Genomic DNA, 22,835 nt, shown 5'->3' with positions numbered 1-22,835 from the left:
CGTTCAGGGTGGTATGGCCGTAGACGACGCCTCTAGTTTTCACCTGCCCTGGATGCCTTCAAGCCTGCTTCCTTTGAGAAAAGTCCCTCTCCCACTCCAAGTGGTACTGACAGGGATCACATACATACACACACAAAACCTGGAGGCTCCTCTCCAGGGGCTCCTGGCTTCTGCTCCAACCAGGTGAGCCCAATGCCCGCCCGAAGCCACGTGGGTTGTTTACAAACCTGTTTAGTCCAATTAAGCTAATTATACAATTATATCATTTCATTCTTACGTAAACTCATGAAATAGGGTAAAACAAAAGTGTGGCTCCTGCATCAAAACAAAAATTTAAGTTGAATATTTCCGAGTTGATAAAGCTAACGGTATGTATTGTTGAATGTTAGACAACTCAAAGAGATTGCGAAGAAGGTGAGGTCATAAAAATCCAGACAAATTTGCTCTTGCGTTATTTTACAGGTGACTTTAAGACCTCCCGACAAAGAGAGATTCATGCTGAAAATAAAAGGCTTTCACTTCATATCAAAAAGTTGGTGAATGTAGGCCATGAGCAGTGACTTACACCTGTAATCCCAGCACTTTGGGAGGCTGGAATTCACATGAAACTAGGAGTTCGAGACCAGCCTCGGCAACAGAGTGAGACCCCATATTTACAAAAAATGATAATTATAAAAACTAGTTGGGTGTGGTGGTACGCACCTGTAGTCCCAGCTACTCAGGAGGCTGATGAGACAGGATCCCTTGAGCCCAGGAGGTCAAGGCTGCAGTAAGCTGTGATCCTATCACTGCACTCCAGCCTGGGTGACAGTGAGACCCCCGTCTCAAAACAAAACAAAACAAAACAAAAAAACAGGAGAAAAAATTTATTGTGATAAAATATACATAATATAAAATTTACCATTCTAACTATTTTAAAGGTATAGTCTGTGGCATTAATTATATTCACAATGTGCAACCATCACCACTATTTCCAAAACTTCATCATCCCAAACAGAAACTCTATACATTAAGCAATAAATTCCTCATTCTCCACTTCCACTTTTCCCAGGCCCGGTAACTTCTTCTTCTTCTTCTTCTAACTTCTTCTTCTTCTTCTTCTTCTTTTTTTTTTTTTTTTTTTTTTTTTTTGAGACAGACTGTAGCTCTGTCGCCCAAGCCGGAGTGCAGTGGCACGATGAAGGGGTGGCCTGCCCCTCCACACCTGTGGGCGTTTCTCATTAGGTGGAAGGAGAGACTTGAGAAAAGAAATGAGACACAGAGACAAAGTATAGAGAAAGAAAAAGTGGGCCCAGGGGATCGGTGCTCAGCACACAGAGTCCTGCACCAGTCTCTGAGTTCCCTTAGTATTTATTGACAATTATCTTTACCATCTTAGAAAAAGGGAAGTAGCAGGATAATAAGATCACCATAAGGAGAAAGTCAGCGGTAAGACATATGAATAAAGATCTCTGTGACATAAGTTTAAGGAAAAGTGCTGTACCTTGATATGCATATGTAAACATCTCCATAAACCTTTTTAGTGCATAAAGAGCAGCATTGCGCTAGCACGTCCTGCCTTTCGCCCTAAGGCGGTTTTCTCCTTTACAATCGGGTTTTACACTGAGATGTTCCATTGCCCAGGGACGGGCAGGAGACAGATGCTTTTCTCTATCTCAACCACCAAGACGCTTCTTTCCTCTTACACTAGCCCTCCTCAGCACAGATCCTTCACGGGTGTCAGGCTGGGGGACGATCAGGTCTTTCTCTTCCCACGAGGCCATATTTCAGACTATCACATGGCGAGAAACCTTGGACAATACCTAGCTTTCTTAGGCAGAGGTCCCTGCGACCTTTGGCAGTGTATGTGTCCCTGGGTACTTGAGATTAAGAGAATGGTGATGACTTTTAACCAGCATACTGCCTTCAGGCACTTGTTTAACAAAGCACACCCTGCACAGCCCAAAATCCTTTAAACCTTGAGTCACCACAGCACATAGCTCTTGCAAGGACAAGGTTGGGGGTAGGGTCACAGACTAACAGCATCTCAAATACAGAACAAAATGGAGTCTCTTATGTCTACTACTTTCCATATAGACACAGTAACAGTCTGATTTTTCTTTTCCCCACAGCACGATCCTTATTTTATTTTATATTTTTCAGACGGAATTTCCCTCTTGTTCCCCAGGCTGGAGTGCAATGGTGCGATCTCAGCTTACCACAACCTCCGCCTCCCCGGTTCAAGCAATTCTCCTGCCTCAGCCTCCTGAGTAGCTGGAATTACAGGCATGCACCACCATGCCCGCCTAATTTTTTGTATTTTTAGTAGAGACGGGGTTTCTCCATGTTGGTCAGGCTGGTCTTGAACTCCCTTACTCAGGTGATCCGCCCACCTTGACCTCCCAAAGTGCTGGGATTACAGGCGTGAGCCACTGTGCCCGGCCACAGTGACGCGATCTTGGCTCACTGCCACCTCCCCTTCCTGGGTTCAAGCAATTCTCCTGCCTCAGCCTCCCAAGTAGCTGGGATTACAGGTGCGCACCACCATGCCTGGCTAATTTTGTATTTTTAGTACAGATGGGGTTTCACCAGGTTGGTCAGGTTAGTTTCTAACTCCTGTTGGTCTTACTGGTTTTGAACTCCCCGACCTCAAGTGGTTCATCTGCCTCGGCCTCCCAAAGTGTACCCGGCTTTTTTTTTTTTTTTTTTTTTAATGGTTATTTCTTGGTGATATGTTAAACAGGGCATGGATTATTCATGCCTCCTCTTTTTAGACCATGTAGGGTAGCTTACTGACGTTGCCATGGCATTTGTAAACTGTTACGGCGCTGGTGGGCGTGTAGCAGTGAGGACAACCAGAGGTCACTCTCATAGCCATCTTGGTTTTGGCCGTCTTCTTTACTGCAGCCTGTTTGATCAGCAAGGTCTTTATGACCTGCATGAACTAGGAATGCAGCCCAGTAGGTCTCAGCCTTATTTTACCCAGCCCCTATTCAAGATGGAGTTGCTCTGGTTCAAACACCTCTGACACAAGGTTCAGCAATTCTTCTTTGGTTGTGGGATTAGACTCAGAGCAAGATTCCTGTTCCTTGCCTCCTCTGCCCACAGACACTGAACTGTAGGGAATCGACCAGGTCTTTTGGAGCAATAGGCTTTCCAGGAGTTATCCCAATAGGCCAGGACAGCCTGCATCTTCACGTAGCCCCTCTGCTCTTAAGCTCTCTCCTTCCTGCCACCCGGGGTGGTGGAAAGGGCATTGGGTTTGGAGCAGAAATGACTTAGGTGTGAACCCAGCTCTGCCACTTCCTGGCCGGCTGTGCTTGGGAAAGTAACCAAGCAATGCCGCAGCGCCCGTTTTCTCATCCGCAAGACAAGAGTGGTCTTTGCACTTAATTCAGAGGGTTGCATGAGGAGTAGACAGATAATGCTTTCACGGCTCCAGACACCCAGCGGGCTTTCAAGAATTGGGATGTTCCTTCTGATTCCCTCCCTCCAGGGCCCTCTCCTTTGGCCCAGTCTCTAGTCCCCATTAATTACATCCGTGGGGTGCGACCCCTTTAAGTCTGCCTTGGAGGACCCAGAGCCAATGTCAGGGCGACCCTCTAGCTGCTGTCTCTATGATAAGTCGCACTTCCGGTCGGAAGTTGCTGGCGGAGCTACTTCCGCCCAGGGGAGTAGGAAGGAACTGGAGACATGTGCTTTGTCCTGTTGGAGGGGAAACCCACTCTCGCCTCCTGGTGGTCGTCTACTCGCGGCCCGCAGGATGACTCAGGGCAGCCCTGGCCACAGTTCCGCCGCCACCGGCCGTAGCCTGCGGAGTTGGGCCCGCCCCGGGACGATAACGGAGCTCTGCCGGGGGACTGGAGGCACTGACCGGGTGACCAGAGACCCAGAGACCAGAGCCCCTCCACGGCGCCCGGGACTTCAGGGACGGCTCCTCCCATCGCAACTAAGGCTTGGACGGGAGGCGACAAAAGAGAACTTGGTCCGCACACAGCTACCGGAATTGGAATAAGGAGCTGTAGGGAGGCCCCGTAGCTAGCAGAAAAGCATTGGAGTCCCTGGCTGGGTTAGCCCAGGTTTCTAGGAGTGTGGTAAGCATCGAATGACCTTTGTCCTTTTAAGGCACATTATGTTAGTTTTCCCCAAGGTTTCAACAGAAAATGAGAAATATCCCCTGACGATTGACTGAAAACATGCAGCAACCACTATTTTCCTGCTCCTCGTTGGTAAGAGCATTGGAAGTGACCTCAGCGGGGGATCCAGGTATGTCAAGCATGGAGACAAAGTGTTCAGGGCAGATGGTCTCGGGAAAGGCTCCTGTGTTGTTGAACCTGCCAATTGTGGGTGCAGCGTTGTACCAGGCAGCCCAACCCTGACCTACAGTAAATTCCCGGGAGAAGGCTTTCCTGGGTTTTGAATTTGCAGTAACAGGTGTGAGCATTCTAGCAGCAGTTTGGTGATCATGTATGATACTGCAAACAGGACCTACGTTTAAAGAAAATGGTTGTAGTTAGTATCAGAGAGCACTTGCTTTTCAAAATTTCATAAACAATGTTACTGTCATGTCTTTCTTTCAATAAACATTTGTTGATACATTGACCTGATATGTTAAATGTTAGGGATACAGCGATGAAGAAAACAGTCATGGCCCTTGTTCTCTGGAAGCCACAGCCCAGTTAGGGAGACAAGGTTAAATGATCACACTTAAGAGGGCATAATTCAGCCAGGCGCAGTGGCTTATGCCTGTAATCCCAGTACTTCGGGAGGCCGAGGCGGGCAGATCCTCTGAGGTCAGGAGTTCGAGACCAGCCTGGCCAACATGGTGAAACACTGTCTCTACTAAAAATACAAAAAATTAGCTGGGCGTGGTGGTGAGTGCCTGTAATCCCAGCTACTTAAGAGGCTGAGGCAGGAGAATGGCTTGAACCCAGGAGGTGGAGAGGTTGCAGTGAGCTGAGATCACGCCATTGCACTCCAGCCTGGGCAACAAGAGCAAAACTCCGAAAAAAAAAAGAGGGCATAATCCAGGCCAGGCGCCATGGCTAACACCTGTAATCCCAACACTTTGGGAGGCCGAGGCAGGTGGATCATCTGAGGTCAGGACTTCAAGACCAGCCTGGCCAACATGAAATTAGCCAGGCGTAGTGGCATATGCCTGTAACCCCAAGAGGGTAAGGCAGGAGAATCGCTTGAACCCGGGAGGTGGAGGTTCCAGTGAGCCGAGGTCGCGCCACTGTACTGCAGCCTGGGTGACAGAGTGAGACTCCATCTCAAAAAAAAAAAGAGGGCATAATTCAAGTCAAGGTGAGTGCTCTGAAGGAAGGCAACATAAGAACATATATGCCAAGGATCTGGCGGGTGTGGTGACTCACGCCTGTAACTTTGGGAGGCCAAGGTGCACTTTGGGAGGCCAAGGTGGGAGGATCACTTGAGGTCAGGAGTTCGAGACCAGCCTGGGCAACGTAGTAAGACCTCGTCTCTATTTTTTTTATTATTATTATGTTTTTCTAGGTGGAGGGTGGATTTTAGATTTTAGAGAGCATTTCGTAGTGCTCACAGTTTTAAATATTCAGACTTGGTAAAGTAGAATAAAAACTGATGCATATACTTTTCTTTGCAGGTCAGTTTCTGGAAGACTTGTGCGTGTAGTGAATGAATATCTGGTTTTGTCTCTGCTGGGCCTGTGTGCCTGGAAAGGAATCATTTTGGCCTAGGATCATCCAGGTTTGTTTGGTTTAGTTCTTGACCACATATTTTTTGAATGGTGACTGCTTAAGACCCTATTGTGTATGGCTATAAATAGACTCAGATGCCAAGGTGACTTTTCACATGCTCCGCGCTTCCCGTGCCCACCGGCCATGTGTCTGAGTGTGTAGCCTCTAATCATCTAAGAGAACTTTGTCTGCAGAGGGGAGGCCTGGTCCCATGGGAAGTTTTGGGAGCACAGCAGCAGGTGGGTTCTAACAACCCAGCAAGTGCCTCCTCAGCACTTAGAAGCGGCGGCCACCACGTTGTTGACATGATCAGCTCCCAGCTCCCCGCCAGCCTGCCCGACCTGGGGCAGGTCCCTCCCTGTTTCTTCCTCCATTACTTCTTCAGTAAGATGGGACAGTGAAGATGGCCATGCCTCCCACCAGATTGGTGCTTTTTTTTCTTTTTTTTTCTTTTTTTTTTGAGACGGAGTCTCGCTGTGTCTCCCAGGCTGGAGTGCAGTGGCGCGATCTCGGCTCACTGCAAGCTCCGCCTCCCGGGTTCACGCCATTCTCCCGCCTCAGCCTCCCAAGTAGCTGAGACTACAGGCGCCCGCCACCACGCCCGGCTAGTTTTTTTTGTATTTTTAGTAGAGACGGGGTTTCACCATGTTAGCCAGGATAGTCTCGATCTCCTGACCTCGTGATCCACCCGCCTCGGCCTCCCAAAGTGCTGGGATTACAGGCTTGAGCCACCGCGCCCGGCCTTTTTCTTTTTTTAATAAGGGACAGAGTCTCACTATGTTGCCCAGGCTGGTCTCAAGTTCTTGGCCTCAAGCAGTTTTCTTTATTTTTATTTTTATTTTTTTTTTTTTGAGACGGAGTCTCGGTCTGTCGCCCAGGCTGGAGTGCAGTGGCGCAATCTCGGCTGACTGCAAGCTCCGCCTCCCGGGTTCACGCCATTCTCCTGCCTCAGCCTCCCGAGTAGCTGGGACTACAGGCGCCCGCCACCACGCCCGGCTAATTTTTTGTATTTTTAGTAGAGACGGGGTTTCACCATGGTCTCGATCTCCTGACCTTGTGATCCACCTGCCTCGGCCTCCCAAAGTGCTGGGATTACAGGCGTGAGCCACTGCGCCCGGCCAACCTCAAGCAGTTTTCTTGCCTCAGCCTTGCAAAATGCTGGGATGACAGGCATGAGTCACTGCACTGGCCCAGATTAGCACATTTGAGGGTTGAATGAGCAGATCCTATAAAGCACTCAGGAGAGGGCTAGGGGTGTTGGGCTGGGGCCTGGGAGCACTTTAGACATGGTAGCTATGTTGTTGTCACTTCTCTGACTTTCAAAGCTTTTTTTTTTTTTTTTTTTGAGATGGAGTTTCGCTCTTGTGGCCCAGGCTGGAGTGCAGTGGCGCGACCTTGGTTCACCGCAACCTCCACCTCCCGGGTTCAAGTGATTCCCCTGCCTCACTCAGCTTCCAGAGTAGCTGGAATTACAGGCGCCCACCATGACGCCCGGCTAATTGTTTGTATTTTTAGTAGAGATGGGGTTTCACCATGTTGGCCAGGCTGGTCTCGAACTCCTGACCTCAGGTGATCCACCCACCTCGGCCTCCCAAAGTGCTGGGATTACAGGTATGAGCCACCGTGCCTGGCTCAAAGCATTTTCAGCTGTGAAATTCCCTGGGGTGCTGCCGTAGAGGAAGGTTTGGGGTCTTGACGGGTGCCATTTGCCACAGGAAGATGCATTCCTGCTCCCAGGGCAGGAGAGCCGAGGTAAGACTTCACTGCAGGCTGTTGTTTTTGTTTGTTTGTTTTTTGAGACAGTCTCACTCTCACCCAGGCTGGAGTGCAGTGGCACGATCTCGGCTCACTGCAACCTCTGCCTCCCAGGTTCAAGCGATTCTCCTGCCTCAGCCTCCCAAGTAGCTGGGATTACAGGCGCCCGCCACCACACCCAGCTAACTTTTTATTTTTACTAGAGACAGAATTTCATCATGTTGGCCAGGCTGGTCTCGAACTCCTGACCTCAGGTGATCCGCCCACCTCAGCCTCCCAAAGTGCTGGGATTATAGGCATAAGCCACTGTGCCCAGCCAGGCTGTTGTTGTTGTTGTTGTTGTTTTGAGACGGAGTCTCGCTCTGTCACCCAGGCTGGAGTGCAGTCGCGTGATCTTGGCTCACTGCAAGCTCCGCCTCCCGGGTTCACACCATTCTCCTGCCTCAGCCTCCCGAGTAGCTGGGACTACAGGTGCCCGCCACCACGCCTGGCTAATTTTTTGTACTTTTAGTAGAGACAGGGTTTCACCGTGTTGGCCAGGATGGTCTAGATCTCCTGACCTCATGATCCGCCTGCCTCGGCCTCCCAAAGTGCTGGGATTACAGGCGTGAGCCACCGTGCCCGGCCGATGTTTTTTTACCTCCTTGTTTGCATGATTTGGGCCACTCACAAGAGTATATACCCTGCAATGAACAGTTGTGTATACCCCGCAATGAACAGTTACCTATGTTCTCCCCTGCATGCTTGTCTTTAGAGGAAGGAAATGTATTTCCCAAAGTAATACATTGTGTTAAGATGTGATATATACATTTCTGGAATAAACCACTTTGATGCCCAGTTACTGACTCATTCTTCTGTGTGGTGTCTTTCCTGTATGCAGAAGGCCGGCTTCCCCACAGGGACTGGGGTTGCCTTGTCTGTCTTTGGAATATGAGTCTCTGCAAGCAGCTGCTGCCCATGTGCACAGTTCCTCGAGGAGTCGGTTCAATCTTGGTTTGGGAGTTTGATTGGAAGAATTAGATCCTAGGCCCCCCTGAGCAGTAACATCTTATTTATAGTGTGGAAAATGGACAGAGCTGTTGATACTTAGGAGAGCTTTCCTCATTATCACCCCAAGGAGGGTGCCTGAGTCCCCAGGAGGACATTGTTGGTCTGCGACCTCTTAAGGTGGAAGTCTGTCCGTAACGGGGAAATCAGGACAGGATGAGTGAGTGTCCCGAGGCAGTGACAGGAGCTGAGGCTGCACCTTCCCAGGAATCCTCCACCTTCCGGGTGCCGCCTTGTCTCTGCTTGAAGTGTCTTCAAAAACACTGCCTAAAAGTGGCTCCTTAACAATGAACCTGCTCGCCTTTTCTCTGTCACTAGACCCCAAGACAATAAATAGCTTTCATTGGCTGGGCATGCTGGCTCGCACCTGTAATCCCAGCACTTTAGGAGGCCGAGGCGGGCAGTCAGGAGTTCGAGACCAGCCTAACCAACATGGTGAAACCCCATCTGTACTAAAAATACAAAAATCGACCGGGTGTCGTTGCGGGCACCTGTAATCCCAGCTGCTCGGGAGGCTGAGGCATGAGAATCAGTTGAACCCAGAAGGAGGTTTCGGTGAGCCAAGGTCGCACCACTGTACTCCAGCGTAGAAAACAGACCAATACCCTGTCTCAAAAAAAAAAAAAATTAATAGCCTTCACAGTAATGGACGCGAGTGACTGGCATGCTGGACATCTTTTTGGGTGATGGCAGGGAGGTCTAGACTCCATGGGTGGAGGCCTAGGAAGGTTTTATGTGGCTGTTGGGAACATTCCCTGGCCCTGGTTGCTTCCTGTTGTCATTCAGTTCCAGCTGCTTGCAGTGAGTATTTTTTTTTTTTTTCAAATAGAGACGAGGTCTCACTGTGTTACCCAGACTGGTCTTGAAACCCTGGGCTCAGGTGATCCTCCTACTTCAGCCTCCCAAAGTGTTGGGATTATAGGCATGAGCCACCGTGCCTATCTACAGATGGTGCTTTCAGTGTTGGCAATGGATAATTAAATATGTGTTTAAGAAGTTGTATTTAAGGTTAAAAATCACTGTGATGCCAGGCGCGGTGGCTCACACCTGTAATCCCAGCACTTTGGGCCAAGGCAGGCGGGTCACCTGAGGTCAAGAATTTGAGACCGGCCTGGCCAACATGATGAAACCCTGTCTCTACTGAAAATACAAAAATTAGCCGGTTGTGATGGTGTGTGCCTATAATCCCAGCTACTCGGGAGGCTAAGGCAGGAGAATCGCTTGAACCTGGGAGGCAGAGGTTGCAGTGAGCCAAGATAGTGCCACTACGCTCCAGCCTAGGTGATAGAGCGAGACTCCATCTCAAAAAAAAAAAAAAAAAAAAAAAAAAAAAAAAGTCACTGTGGGACACAAGCCCTGTATCAGAAAAGGTATAGAAATTGAACTAAAGAATAGTTACAGCAAGTCAAGATTTTTAATTTCTCTCTTCGTCCACTAGAGGATGTAATCCTACACCAGACTGTGTTCTCTTTGTAACTTGGTACAGAGTTTGGGTTTTGAGGTTTTTTTGTTTTGTTTTGATTTGTATAATTTAGCCAAGACTTTCACTGAAAATCTTATGCAGAAGATTCATCTGCAGGGCTGGGCTCTTAGGAATCTGTCCAGGTGTCCCAGTGGAATCAGTCCGGGTGTCTTGATTCGTGATAAGATAAGCATTTTCCTGGGAAGCATTTATCGTGTCGTGAACCAAGCACAGCCACCGCATGTAGAGATAAGAGTGTGTTCTAATACATTTATCCATTCCAGTGTATTCCCAGTGCCAGCTGGTGGGAACATCGGTAAAGATTTTCTTTGTAATGAATCCAGTGTAACATGTACCAGTATTTGAAATCCCAGACAGTGTGCGTTAAGGGTTTAGAATTGTCTCCGGCATGAACATTGCTTATACTTGAAATTGACGGGTACCTATCAAGACCAAAAAAAGTCTGCACATAAGCCAGCACAGTTAAGAGTGCTGATTGTTAGCCAGTGGGAAAGTGGACTTGCTGGGCAGGGGCGGGGAATGGGGAGAATGACCATTCTGAAAGTGTAATCTTCAATAGAGTACTGTATGTTCTCTGGCTTATTAGCCTGGTGAACAGCTTTTTGATGGTTTTAATTGAAAAGTACTGCTGGATATGTTAAAATATAGCCAGAAGCAAAACATTCTCCCTCCTCTCAGAGAACTTACATCCCAGGATAGTGGAGACTGGAAACAGGTCATTAGAATATGCAGAATAACAGATGAGTGCTATGAAGAGAAAGAGCAACCCCACCGCTACAGAGGAATAGGTGGTGGGGTTTGCAACTTTAGATGGGTGTAGGTGGCCTTTAACCAAATCCTTCAGTGAGAGTAAGTCACATGATGGCCAGGAAAAGTACCCTAAGCAGAGGAGGCAGCCAGTGCCGTGGCACACAAGCAAAAAGGGTTGATGAGAGGGCAGGGGAACTGAGGCCAGATCTCATGGGGCCTCACATGGAGGAAAATGTGGGACTTCAGCCTTTTCTCTGAATACTGTCCATAGCTTCCATATTCTACTCTTGTCTTTTAGGAACCATTTCCCCCACAATAGTAGTTTATGTTAGAAGTATTTCCTGTTCTAGGCTGGGTGCAGTGGCTCATGTCTGTAATCCCAGCACTTTGGGAGGCCAAAGCAGATGGATCATCTGAGGTCAGGAGTTTGACACCAGCCTGGCCAACATGGCAAAACTCCATCTCTACTAAAAATAAAAAAAATTAGGCTGGGTGTGGTGGCTCACACCTGTAATCCCAGCACTTTGGGAGGCCAAGGCAGGCGGATCACAAGGTCAGGAGATCGAGACCAACCTGGCTAACATGGTGAAACCCATCTCTACTAAAAAAAAAAGTAGAAAAAATTAGCCGGGTGTGGTGGCAGGTGCCTGTAGTCCCAGCTACTCGGGAGGCTGAGGCAGAAGAATGGTGTGAACCCAGGAGGCAGAGGTTGCAGTGAGCCAAGATCGTGCCACTGTACTCCAGCCTGGGCGACAGAGAGAGACTCCGTCTCAAAAAAATATATATACAAAAATTAGTCAGGCATGGTGGTGCATACTTGTAATCCCAGCTACTCAGGAGGCTGAGGCACGAGAATTGCGTGAACCCAGGAGGCAGAGGTTGCAGTGAGCCAACGTCGTGCCACTGGACTTCAGCCTGGGCGACAAAGTGAAACTATCTCAAAAAAAAAAAAAAGTATTTCCTGTTCCTACACATTGGCCCATTGAGAGGATCCCAGTTCTATGCATGGGGACACTGTCTTTTTGGCTCATGTTGAGCCACATGTCTTGCAATATTTGGAAGTGTTCTGGGATAGACTTTGTTCACGTAAAGATCGCATGCCCGTCACTGCAGTGATGAAGCTGGAGACTGTCTTTCTCTGTGACAAGGACCTTAGCCCTGGATCTGTCTTCTCCTAGTGCCCACCTCATTCACAGAGCTCACCCCCTCGTTTTGGAATTGTTTCCTTGCCTGTGCCCTAGCTTCCCTGAACGCTGCCTCTACACTAACTCCTTAAGGGTGGGAACCCTGGACTTACTTGCTTTTTCAACATAGATATGTGTATTTCATTTACATCAGTATTTAAATTGCTAGCAACAAGACCACAAAAACTACATTCTCATAGAAGCCTGTTTGGGTTTGATGTGGTTACATGTAATGAATGTATTTGAAATAATTATTTGTTGTGATTTTTTTTTTTTCAGATCAATTATGCAGCTACAGCCAAAACCAAGTTCTTTTTATTGCAATGAGAGGAGCTCCATGTAAGTCATTGGAAGGTCACATGTTCAGAGACTGTCAGCTGTGGAGGGTTATGTAACAGTGGTTATGCAATGCCACGTTAGAACTATAGCCCCAGCAGCAAAACATTTAGATTATTTTAGTGAATTAAAATAAGACTTCCACTTTCTTTGAATGACAAATCCCTTTTAACAAAACCAAGACTTGGGTTTTAGTGTCAACTCCCACGCTAGGCTCTGTAAGCCACATTTCACCCTCTGTGCGTGACTGGCCCCATTGAGTAGATTTCTGAAAGTCAAATGTCTGACATGAGCCTGTTTGAAAACTTTGCTCAGTTGTCATCTTCTATCGGGATGAGTTATGGGCAAAGACCCCCATAAATCCTAAGGCACATCTCGAAGCCCCTAAAATCCAAAGGCATGGTCGAGCCCACACCTGTAATCCCGGCACTTTGGGAGGCCAAGGCAGGTGGATCACTTTGAGGTCAGGAATTGGAGACGAACCTGGCCAACATGGTGAAACCTCGTCTCTACTAAAAATACAAAAATTAGCCAGGCATGGTGGCACATGCCTGTAATCCCAGCTACTCGGGAAGCTGAGGCAGGAGAATCACTTGAACCCAGGAGGTGGAGGTTGCGGTGAGCCGAGATCACCCCACTGCACTCCAGCCTGGGTGAGAGAGAGACTCTCAAACAATAACAAAAAAATCCTAAGGCGCATGAGTCTTCTTCACTAATGTACTGTCTTTGTTCTTTTGTTCCGAGATACTTAACCCCTTTGAAAGTTAACGGGGAAGAGCAAAAGGAGGTATTAACAGATCAAAATGAAATAAAGGCTTCACGCATTTCTTTTCTTTTTTTTTTTTTTTTTTTTTTTTTAGCATGCCCCAACATTACAACAAAAACATTTCTTTTTGTTTAAAAAAATTTTTTTTCCCAAAGTAATATGTGCATTAGTTGAAAAAAATTCATGGAACTAAAAGGCTTCTAACACTAGGCTAAACTTCCCTGCTCTGGCACTCCCAGCGGGAGCCATTTTCCATTCCTTCAGCTTCCCCGGGTTTGCTTCCGAGGAGCGGGCGTGCTGCGCTGCTTCTCTTTGACTCATCTGGGTCCTCGCCTGTTGACTTCCTTCCTGGTAGATGTGGACTGAGCTCTGCCTGACCTTCCTCTGCGTCCCCTTCCGCACCCTCCGAGCACTATGGTCCTCTGTACAATGCGGTGTTAGTGCGCATGCGCAAAAGCTGCCCTCCGCCTCGCACTGCCGTGTGCACTCTGTATTGTTGTCCCTCTTAATTTCCCCTTCCTTGGCTGACTTTTTCTTTTACTTATTTACTTATTTATTTATTTTTTGAGACGGAGTCTCGCTGTGTCGCCCAGGCTGGAGAGCAGTGGCGCGATCTCGGCTCACTGCAGGTTCTGCCTCCTGGGTTCAAGCCATTCTCCTGCCTCAGCCTCCCGATTAGCTGGGACTACAGGCGCCGCCACCTCGCCCGGCTAATTTTTTATGTTTTTAGTAGAGAGAGGGTTTCACCGTGTTAGCCAGGATGGTCTCGATCTCCTGACCTCGTGATCTGCCTGTCTTGGCTTCCCAAAGTGATAGGATTACAGGTGTGAGCCACCATGTCCGGCCTTTTTTTCTTTCTTTCTTTCTTTTTTTTTTTCTTTTTTTTGAGACAGAGTCTTACTCTGTTGCCCAGTCTGGATTGCAGTGGCGCGATCTCGGCGCATTGAAACCTCTGCTTCCTGGATTCAAGCAAATCTACTGCCTCAGCCTCTGGAGTAGCTGGGACTACAGGCGCCCGCCACCATGCCCGGCTAATTTTTGTATTTTTAGTAGAGGCATGGTTTCACCTGGTTAGTCAGGCTGGTCTTGAACTCCTGACCTCAAGCGATCCACCCACCTTGGCCTCCCAAAGTGCTGGGATTACAGGCGTGAGCCTCGGCGCCCAGCCTGGCTTGCTTTTTCTTTCACTGGGCTTTCTTTCTCTGAACCTCCTGCTAAATTCTTGCCACATTTCCTGGTGGCTTCTCAGCGTAACTTTCCGTAAGGTCGATCAAGTTAATTTATCCATTCCGATTTTTTTCTTAGATAAGTGAGAGAAGACTTTTCAGACAGTTGCATTAAAATTTTGTTACAATATTGTGTGTCGGGGTCAGTCTGTAGTAGTCCAATTCCTAAGTTCATGTTTAGGTAGGGATATTTTATAGGAAAATGTAAGCGCTGGATTGTTGTGGTTAGACCAAATCTAGAGTCACCGACTGATGGTTCTGACAGGCAGCTGGGTGGGTGAGTAACTGGTTTCCCAGAAAACTCCTTCCGAGTCTTGCCAGTCTCCACCCAGAAGGAAGTTATGAATTTATTAATTATACCAGGTAGAAAGGGCTCTGTCCCAAGCCTGGTTTAGTGTTAAGCATATAGTCCCTCCTTTTTTTTTTTTTTTTTTTTTTTTTTTTTTTGAGGCAGGGTCTCACTCTGTTGCTCTGTTGCCCAGGCTGGAGTGCAATGGCACAATCTTGGCTCACTGCAACCCCGTTCTCCCAGGTTCAAGCAATTATCCTGTCCCTCCTGAGTAGCTGGGATTACAGGTGCACACCACGCCCAGCTAATTTTTGTATTTTTAGTATAGATAGCGTTTCGCCATGTTAACCAGGCTGGTCTCGAACTCCTGACCTCAGGTGATCCACCCACCTCAGCCTCCCAAAGTGCTGGGGTTACAGGCATGAGCCACTGTTCTTGGCCCCTCTTTTTTGACCAGACATCATAACTGTCATGGTTGAATCCCTATCTTGGTTCAGAAGGCCCACCTTGTTGCATTTTTGGTCTAAGAACATAAGTGAATTTGTTGTCTAGCTCAATGCTTCCCAAACTATTTGCAAAGGACTTCCCTGGGGATCCCGTCAAAATGCAGCTTCTGGTGGTTCTGTGGGTCTGGCCTGGGCTTGAGATTTGGCAGTTCTCACAAGCTCCCAGGCCATGCTGATACTGCTGGTCTAAGGACCACTTTGTCCTTTCTCAGGGATGGTGGGACTTAGGTGTGGCCTTACTTTGTAGAACACATCATCCTGACTATTGGTGGTGCTTATTTACACATTGATGTAATTCCTTTAAGCCAGTGTCCTGTATTAGGGAAAACGTTCCCAACAGTCCCATTGCAGTCACCGTTTCTTGTAGTTTATTCACCTGGGTCTCTATGTCATGCAAGCTGGGTTCTCTGAGGTCTCTTATTTACATAGGTACATCAAGAGGCAATGATTAACATCCAAAGACCTCTTTGCTGTTTGCTTAATGAAACTGCCATCACCTGTTGGGGAAATATAATTTACAAACAAAATCCCCCAACCCAGAAAGCCCCGCCACAAAAGTAAAAGCAAAAGAAAACAATTTTACAATTGAATAAGCATTAAACCAAAACGTGATGAGCATCACAGGCAGCCTGCTGAAAGAATTACACAGACAAATCTCCTCCTTTGATACAGCTAAGTGGATAGAGCCCATGCACTGTGTAAGTGGGTTTTGCCATTTAGGATCAGGTGACAGCTGAAGTTGGGATCACCTCTCCAGAAAACAGTTATGTTCCTTGATGATTACAGTTCAGGTGGGCGGCTCAGGTCCTTGGGGAAACACGACTTGAGTTGGGAAACTGGCAGGAGACTCATATAACCACATAAAAGATGTGTACACTTTTGAAAAGGACAGAGAAAGAAATTCTGAAAGAGAAGGAGGTGGAGGTGAAGGGTCTCTTCCCTTTTTCTTTCTTTTTTTTTTTTTTTGAGAGGGAGTCTCGCTCTCTTACCCAGCCTGGAGTGCAGTGGCGTGATCTTGGCTCACTGCAACCTCCCCCTCCCAGATTCAAGCGATTGTCCTACCTCAGCCTCGTGAGTAGCTGGGATTACAGGTGCATGCCACCACGCCCAGCTAATTTTTGTATTTTTAGTAGACACGGGGTTTCACCATGTTGGCCAGGCTGGTCTCGAACTCCTGACCTCAGGTGATCCTCCCACCTTGGCCTCCCAAAGTGCTGGGATTACAAGCGTGAGCCACTGTGTCTGGCCTTTTTTGTTTACTTGAAAGAGTCTTACTTTGTGGCTCAGGCTGGAGTGCAGTGGCGTGATCATCGCTTACTGTGACCTCAAACTCCTGGGCTCAAGGGATCCTCCCTACTCAGCCTCCCAAGTAGCTGGGACTATACAGGTGCATGCCACAATGCCTGGCTAATTGTTTTATTATTTTTTTTTAGTAGAAGCGAGGTCTCACTATATTGCCCAGACTGAATTCAAACTCTTGGCTTCAAGTGATTTTCCACCTCGGCCTCCTAAAGTACTGAGAATACAGGCATGAGCACTGCTTGGCCTGAAATGATTTTTCTTTCTTTCTTTCTTTCTTTTTTTGAGAGGGAGTCTTGCTCTGTAGTCCAGTCTGGAGTGCAGTGGCACGATCTCAGCTCACTGCAACCTCTGCCTCCCTGGTTCAAGCAATTCTCCCACCTCAGCCTCCCGAGTAGCTGGGATTACAGGCACATGCCATCATGCCCGGCTAATTTCTGTATTTTTAGTAGAAATGGGGTTTCACCACGTTGGTCAGGTTGGTCTGAACTCCTGACCTCAGGTGATTCACCTGCCTTGGCCTGCCAAAGTCCCAGGATTACAAGCGTGAGCCACCTTGCCCAGCCAGATTTCTCTTTTTTCGTTGTTGTTATTTTTTTTGTTTTTGTTTTGGTTTGGTTTTGAGACAGAATCTCACCCCAGGCTGGAGGGCAATGGTGTCATCTCAGCTCACTGCAACCTCCGCCTCCTGGGCTCAAGCGATTCTCCTGCCTCAGCCTCCCGAGTAGCTGGAATTACAGGCATGCGCCCCCATGCCAAACTGATTTTGTGTACTTTTAGTAGAGACAAGTTTTCACCATGTTGGCCAGGCTTGTCTTGAACTCCTGACCTTGTGATCCCCCCGCCTCGGCCTCCCAAAGTGCTGGGGTTGCAGGTGTGAGCCTGCCTGGCCTGAAATGGGTTTTGGCTGCTTCTAAGACCCTGCTCAGTCCTAGTTCCTCTGAGTTGCTCAGTGATGTCTTCAACAAAAGCAGGGACTGGCCATGTTGAATTTTACCTGGGCCCTACTCACAGGTGTCCCCCTTGTTGATCTATGGTGCCCCAGACCCCCAAATTCCCATTCTTTGTCTGGCAAGTGATTTGCTGAACTGCTCGTCCCCACTGATCAATGGGGGAAAAAATGCTCGTTCATGAGACTTTGGTTCTTTCCTAACCTCCCCGCACTCCCCACCTTCCTGCAGGTCCCTGAACTTAAGCCCCACCTCAGTGGAGCCAGCACGGGGCACCTGTCAGAGGCTCCAACAGGAATAGGGTCACCTCAGGCTCTGTCTCTCCCTACCCACCTTCCACCCACTTCTCTGGTTCTTCCTAGGCTGCTTCTCTCTCTTTTGGTTTTATTGTTTTGTTTTGTTTTGTTTTATTTTGCTTTTTGAGACAGGGTCTCACTCTATTGCCCAGGCTGGAGTGCAGTGGCACAATCTCAGCTCACTGCAACCTCTGCCTCCTGGGTTCAAGCGATTCTCCTGCCTCAGCCTCCTGAGTAGCTGCGATTACAGGCACGTGCCAACACACCCGGCTACTTTTTTGCATTTTTAGTAGAGACGGGGTTTCATCATGTTGGCCAGGCTGGTCTCAAATTCCTGACCTCATGATCTCCCGATCTCTGCCTTCTAACATGTTGGAATTATAGGCATGAGCCACCGTGCCCTGCCTCTCTTTTGGTTTAACCCGTTGCCATCCAGCCAGAGCTTCTCCATGGCGGTAGTTACTGTCCCCAGCCCTTGCAGTCATCCTTTCCAATAGCCTCTCTTCCAACGCCTGGATTTGTTTTTCATTTGACAATGGGCAGCCAGAAGGCCCAGCTCCATGGGGTTAAGAGGATAGAGTCTCAACACCTAGTGGGAAGACCATGGATCCAGGTGGTACCTGGCTGGGATCCCATTGCCACCTGCTTATGACCTGCTCCGGAGCCCGTGCACTCGCTCACCCTGCCACCTGGCATGCCCTTGCCCCTGTCCTTCCCACTCCCTCTTGTGAGTCAGCTCACAGCTCAATACCACCAGGGAGGTCCTCCCTCTCCTCCCACCCTAAAGTAGGAACCCCATCTTCACTTTGTCCCAAGGTCATCAGAGCAGAGACCATATCCGAAGGAATCTTTTTTGTATTTACTTTGTTTTTTTTTTTTTTTTTTTTGAGAAGAGTCTCCTCTATCGCCCAGGCTGGAGTGCAGTAGTGCGATCTCAGCTCACTGCAACCTTCACCTTCTGGGTTCAAGCAATTTTCCTGCCTCAGTCAGCCTCCTAAGTAGCTGGGATTACAGGTGCCTGTCACCACGCTCAGCTAATTTTTGTATTTTTAGCAGAGACGGGGTTTCACCTTGTTGGCCAGGATGGTCTCGATCTCCTGACCTGGTGATCCACCTGCGTCAGCCTCCCAAAGTGCTAGGATTATAGGTGTGAGCCACCGCACCCGGCCTTGTGTTTACTTTTTTTGTTTTTTTGTCTCCCTTTGTGAACCCAGAAAATCTAAGACAGTTCTGCGTTAATTTAGAAAGTGTATTTTTTTGGCTGGGTGCGGTGGTTCACACCTATAATCCCAGCACTTTAGGAGGCCAAGGAGGGTGGAACACAAGGCCGGAGATCAAGACCATCCTGGCCAAGATGGTGAAACCCTGCTGTCTCTACTAAAAATACAAAAATTGGCCGGGCGCGGTGGCTCAAGCCTGTAATCCCAGCACTTTGGGAGGCCGAGACGGGCGGATCACGAGGTCAGGAGATCGAGACCATCCTGGCTAACACGGTGAAACCCCGTCTCTACTAAAAAAATACAAAAAAAAAAACTAGCCGGGCGAGGTGGCGGGCGCCTGTAGTCCCAGCTACTCGGGAGGCTGAGGCAGGAGAATGGCGTAAACCCGGGAGGCGGAGCTTGCAGTGAGCTGAGATCCGGCCACTGCACTCCAGCTCGGGTGACAGAGCGAGACTCCGTCTCAAAAAAACAAAAACAAAAACAAAAACAAAACAAAAATTAGCCGGGCCTAGTAGCAGGCACCTGAAATCCCAGCTACTCAGGAGGCTGAGGCAGGAGAATCACTTGAACCCTGGGGGTGGAGGTTGCAGTGAGCTGAGATTGTGCCACTGTACTCCAGCCTGGGTGACAGAGTGAGACTCCATCTCAAAAAAAAAAAAAAAAAAGGAAAGTTGTTTTTTTGTTTTGTTTTGTTTTTTGTCAAGGTTGAGGACACGTGCCTGTGACACAGCCTCAAGAGGTCCTGAGGACATGTGCCGAAGGTGGTCAGGCACAGCTTCGTTTTATACATTTTAGGGAGACATGAGACATCCATCAGTATATGTTAAGAAGTACATTGGATCAGTCTCTGGAAAGCCAGGACGACTTGATGCGAAGGAAGGAAGACTCAGGAAGGGAGCTTCCAGGTCACAGATAGGTGAGACGTGATTTCATTCTTTTGAGTTTCTGATGAGCCTTTCCAAAGAAGGCGATCAGAGCGGGGACTTTGAATGGAAGGGGAGGCAAGTTGGCCCTAAGCAGTTTCCAACTGGACTTTTCCTTAGTGATTTTGGGGGCCCAAGATATTTTCCTTTCACACCTTCAACTAGAAAGTCCACTCCAGGGCCATGGTGACTTTGTGGTTTGTGCCTATACCCCAGACAGTGCTCGAGCGTGTGGTCAGTGTTCGTGAGCGAGAAAGTGCCTCTAGCCTGTGACATGCTCCTTGCTGACCACCTCCCCCGCCCCACGTAAAAAGAAGAGTTCAAGGAGGTCCCATTTGCAAAGTACTGGGTACCTAGTAAGTCTGTAATATTATAAATTATGCTTACCACCCTCTTTCCGTGATACAGTCCCATTCCCCCATGTTTTAGAAACATTCAGATTAACCTCCCAAAGATTAAATGATGGTGGCCAGGCACGGTGACTCACGGCTGTAATCCCAGCACTTTGAGAGGCCAAGGCAGGTGGATCACGAGGTCGGGAGATTGAGACCATCCTGGCTAACACGGTGAAACCCCATCTCTACTAAAAAAAATACAAAAAATCAGCCAGGCGTGGTGGTGGGCACCTATAGTCCCAGTAGTCCCAGCTACTACTCGGGAGGCTGAGGCAGGAGAATGGCGTGAACCCGGGAGGCGGAGCTTGCAGTGAGCTGAGATCGCACCACTGCACTCCAGCCTGGGGGACAGAGCAAGACTCCGTCTCAACAACAACAACAACAACAAAATTAAATGATGCAGAGATGTGAACTCCTGTGTCAGGGAGGAAAAACTTTACCCTCATGTTCATGGTTGGAGGCCTGCAAATTAAACTGACCAAAGAAAGATTCAAAGGAGAAAAGACTTTTAAACATTCAGGTATACCAGAGTTCACAGAAAAATGTGACTCAAGGTTAAGTGGTTAGGATTTGGGGCTTGTATACCATCTTCATGGAGTGGGGGACTCTTAGGAAGGATGAACGGGGTCCGGAGGAGAACAGCTGGGATTTATGTCAGTCTTATGACAATAGCTGCCTAGGTGATTGCTTATCCTGGTGAGTGACTGACTGGTGAGATGTGCAAAACTCCCTAAAAAACCCCAGGGCGGGGATTTGTGGCAGTTGAATTTTTTTTTTTTTTTTTTTTTTTTTGAGACAGAGTCTCGCTCTGTTGCCCGGGCTGGAGTGCAGTGGCCGGATCTCAGCTTACTGCAAGCTCCGCCTCCCGGGTTCACGCCATTCTCCTGCCTCAGCCTCCCGAGTAGCTGGGACTACAGGCGCCCGCCACCTCGCCTGGCTAGTTTTTTGTATTTTTTAGTAGAGACGGGGTTTCACTGGGTTAGCCAGGATGGTCTCGATCTCCTGACCTCGTGATCCGCCCGTCTCGGCCTCCCAAAGTACTGGGATTACAGGCTTGAGTCACCGCGCCCAGCCGGCAGTTGAATTCTTTTGAGAGATTCTCTTTTTTAAGCAGATAAGTAGAGTTCAGAGGGAAAAAAAAAGGAAAAGTCAGTCTGGATATCAGTTCCTCTACCTAATTTTGCCATGAATCAAGTAAATCACCCTGTACTTTCCTTCTCCCTGGTCAGGGGACATTGTAATTATTTGGTTCTGGCAGGGCATGGTGGCTCTCGCCTATAATCCCAGCACTTTGGGAAGCCGAGGTGGGCGGATGGCTGGAGCCCAGGAGTTGGAGACCAGCCTGAGCAGCATAGTGAGACTGTCTCTACACATAATTTCAAAATTATGGGAGGCCAGGTGCAGTGGCTCACACCTATAATCCCAGCCCTTTGGGAGGCCGAGGTGGGCGGATCACAAGGTCAGGAGTTTGAGACCAGCCTGGCCAATATGGTGAAACCCCGTCTCTACTAAAAATACAAAAATTAGCCGGGCGTGGTGGCACGCACCTATAGTCCCAGCTACTCGGGAGACTGAGGCAGGAGAATCGCTTGAACCTGGGAGGCAGAGGTTGCAGTGAGCCGAGATCGTGTCACTGCACTCCAGCCTGGGCAACAGAGTGAGACTTCGTCTCAAAAAACAAAACAAAACAAAATTATAGGAGGCTGAGGCGGGTGGATCACCTGAGGTCAGGAGTTCAAGACCAGCCTGGCTAATATAGTGAAACCCCATCTCTACCCGGGCAACAGAGCGAGACTCCATCTCAAAACAAAAAAAAATTAGCTGGGTGTGGTGGCACGCACCTGTGGTCCCAGCTACTCAGGCGGCTAAAGTGGGGAAATCACTTAAGCCCAGGAAGTTGAGGCTGCAGTGAGCCCTGATGGCACCACTGCACTCCAGCCTAAGCAACATAGTGAGACCCTTTCTCAAAAAAAAAAAAAAGAAATAAAAGAAAAAGAAATTATTTGGTTCACAGGAGAGAAACAGGCTGCGTTCTCCAGCCCCGGGCTTTTCTTCTCTGCTCACCTTGCTGACTCCCCATGAATACTTGTATCCGGCCACCAGGGTGGCATTTTGCAGAAAAGCAGTAATTTGCACATCACCTAAAAGAGTTCACACATCCCCCATGAGGTGTAACATACCATCAGGGATCACTTCAGTACTGGAGAGAAGCAGCTGATCAATGAAGAGCTTTAATGACTTCAGAGTCTGGGGCAGGGGAGAATCTAATTTATTCAGCCAACCACTGTGGACCCACAGGGGAAAGAACAAAGAGCCACAAACAAAAACTCACTTCCGCTTCAGGACCACTTAGCCCACGCCAGGCTCCAGGCTCCTGGTATTTAATCCTCAGAACGGTTTCTGAGGCAGGCATCCTTATCTCCACTGGAAAGACAGGGATGGAGGCCCAGGGACCACCACCTGCCAAGGTCACACAGCCGGTGAGCACTGAGTAGAAACGAAAAGAAAGTCTCATTCATGTAGTTTCAAACTAATGAAAAATGTAAAAATATTTAAAAGTATTTTCGGTACACAAAAATCTATTATATATTTTTCTTCTGTGTTACGCCAGTTAATGAAGACATAGATGAAAAGCAGAGAGGGAGAGAGATTGAGAAAGTCCAAGAAAACAGGAAAGAGAAATGAGACACAGAGGAGTCCGTAGACCAGGTCAG

General features: G+C 48.3%; 2 protein-coding genes and 1 non-coding gene across 14 annotated transcripts in view; 1 reads left to right on the top strand and 2 right to left on the bottom strand.

The window, feature by feature from the left end:
* Positions 1–22,835, bottom strand: part of MXRA7 (matrix remodeling associated 7) — a 1,130,960-nt gene that overhangs the window by 388,855 nt on the left and 719,270 nt on the right. The gene's annotated exons all lie outside the window — the stretch shown is intronic.
* JMJD6 (jumonji domain containing 6, arginine demethylase and lysine hydroxylase) overlaps positions 1–22,835 on the bottom strand; it is a 1,042,475-nt gene that overhangs the window by 350,095 nt on the left and 669,545 nt on the right. The window lies entirely within an intron of this gene.
* On the top strand, positions 4,281–4,466 carry LOC126940045 (small Cajal body-specific RNA 16). Its single transcript, XR_007720570.1, has one exon. It is a non-coding gene; the product is annotated as a small Cajal body-specific RNA 16 (non-coding RNA).

This window comes from Macaca thibetana, chromosome 16 (genome assembly GCF_024542745.1).
Source record: "Macaca thibetana thibetana isolate TM-01 chromosome 16, ASM2454274v1, whole genome shotgun sequence".
Taxonomy (NCBI): domain Eukaryota; kingdom Metazoa; phylum Chordata; class Mammalia; order Primates; family Cercopithecidae; genus Macaca; species Macaca thibetana.
This window is presented reverse-complemented; position numbering and strand designations above follow the sequence as displayed.